This window comes from Macaca mulatta, chromosome 4 (genome assembly GCF_049350105.2).
Source record: "Macaca mulatta isolate MMU2019108-1 chromosome 4, T2T-MMU8v2.0, whole genome shotgun sequence".
Taxonomy (NCBI): Eukaryota; Metazoa; Chordata; class Mammalia; order Primates; family Cercopithecidae; genus Macaca; species Macaca mulatta.
This window is the reverse complement of record NC_133409.1, coordinates 93,519,904-93,522,512: the sequence shown is the minus strand read 5'-3', so window position 1 is coordinate 93,522,512 and position 2,609 is coordinate 93,519,904.

Here is a 2,609-nt window from a genome sequence, read left to right as displayed (position 1 = left end):
TTCACTGCATGTATTCATTTAACTTAAGGTAATGTGTTTAAGACATCTCTCTCTCTAGACTCTCTGTTATTGATGTCTAGCACAAACTTGAGGTAGTCTAATCAGTCCCCTATACATAACATGTATTTCTTTCTGTGTTAGGCACTTGTAGGTGTTATCTAAGCTATGATGTCATCAGGAATGCTATTTTTGAAAACAAAAAATACACCATGTTACAGCTTTCTTTTGCACTGCCATGTCATTGGACAACTCTATTATTCTCCCCTGGTTTAACTTTGGTGGAATGAAATGTCAGCAGAAAAATATTTTGTTGGTTTTTATTTCCCAAAGTACATATTAAGTTTGTTTTTAAGAAACTGCAGCATGATATTGTTTCAATTCATCCATAAAACAAATGACTCTCAAACATTCCATAAGAGAAAGTGAAAAGCAATATCTGTTGTTTTTTCTCCAGCATCATATGATATTTTACTACGTAAGCAGAAGAATTAAGTTTTATATTCACAGTATGGTGAAAATCCTTCTGAAATAATGATCATTTATGGATTTAATTTCTTAGGGTAGATGGCTTATGAATCTCAATAAATGTCCCGTGTCTGTCTGTGCTTAATGAAGAAAACTTGCAAGTGAAACTTGTACAGTAACAAATGCTCATTAAGAATGAACACTGTAACTATAGAATCAGTTTGGCTCCAACCCTATTTGATGTGAGCAATCCACATACATAAGAGCTTCAAATATCAATATTAGTATATGTGACTCTTCCACTTATGTGGCTCTACTGGCCAAAAGTTTGCTGCATTAATTATGACTGTTATATTTGTGAAACAATTTTACTAGTTATTGCAGGTAAATAATTTGATTTCTGTACATTGGGTTATGTATATGCATGATAATACTATTGATTAAAATGTTATGAAGCATCTTGACTAGTAGAAAACTACTACAAGGTTTTGATTTATTTTACTTTAAGTTCTGGTATACATATGCAGAATGTGCAGGATTGTTACATTTGCCATGGTGCTTTGCTACACCTATCAATTCATCATCTAGGTTTTAAGTCCCACATGTATTAGTTATTTGTACTAATGCTGTCCCTCCCCTTGCTCCCCAGCCCCCAACAGGCCCCAGTATGTGATGTTCCCCTCCCTGTGTCTATGTGTTCTCATTGTTCAACTCCCACTTATGATTGAGAACATACTATATGGTTTTGAATAGTCAGTAAGATCTGGTTGGATTTCCATCTCCACTATTTTTACCTTACACATGTAAGGTAGATTGTCTATGCTTGAGTTTTCAGATCTATGAAACAGGCTTAGTAAGATCTTATTTATAGGACTGTTGAGAAATGTAATGAATTTACATGTTTAAAATGTCTTGTACTTAGACGCTACTAAATCATATTAGTTTTCATTTTGTCTTTCTTGTCTTCAACTATCAAAATAATTGTGTATAGTAGTTGTTATTGCAACATATTGGTGCAGTAATTTTTTTCCATAATGTGCAAAGGTGAGGTCTGTAGAACTTTTCTCACTTTCTCCCCTATAACCCAGTTATAGATATTAAAAAAGGAATTTAAGCCAAAAATTTTGTCAAGGAGAAACCAGGTAAACTGTATAATAAATTTGCATATAGCAGCTGGGCGAGGTGGCTTACACCTGTAATCCCAGCACTTTGGGAGACTGAGGCAGGCAGAGCAGGAGGTCAGGAGATCAAGACCATCCTGGCCAAGATGGTGAAAGTCCATCTCTACTAAAAATACAAAAATTAGCCAGGCATGGTGGCATGTGCCTGTAGTCCCAGCAACTCGGGAGGCTGAGGCAGAAGAATAGCTTGAACTCGGTAAGCGGAGGTTACAGTAATCCAAGATCGCACCACTGCACTCCATCTTGGAGACAGAGTGAGACTCCATCTCTTTTTTTTTAAAAAAAATGCCTACAGCAAACTAGGCTTTTGTGTTTAAAAAGTCTTTTTTTTAAAACAGAAAAATGAACTAGGAGCTAAATAGTTCTTGAAAATGTTTCTTAAAGCAATTTTCATGTACCAAATTTTATTATGAAATATTAACATTGTGCTAGGCACTGATCTGGGTACTACTTTGTAAACTGAAACGTATATTCATGCCTAAAAGCATATGTGAGAGTTTTTTCTTCACTTGTAAATACATTTATGAGTTATGTATAATATGAATACCAAAAAACAAAACATAATTCCCTTTTAACACATGTATAAAACACACACACACACACACACACACACACACACACACACACACACACACACATAAAGGGACATCCAGCATGTGTGCTTATTACATAGCAGGTAACATGGTTGGAAGACAATTGACGCTGTAGCCCTGTAATTTTTGTGTGTATGTGGTTACTTATGAAGTGAGGCCTGATTTGCCATCCATAGACATGTACTGGTATGTAAGATTTTTCTTGACCTTTCAACTTCCTAGTTCAGATTTCTCTCTAAAAATGGGTTCCTATGTATATGGTGTCTCAAATGCTTTGTGCCATTAGCCTATCCTGAACTTTCCTGCATCTAAAATTTTATTCATCTATACCCTTTCTAGATTACCCTACATTATTTTATTTTCAATATGA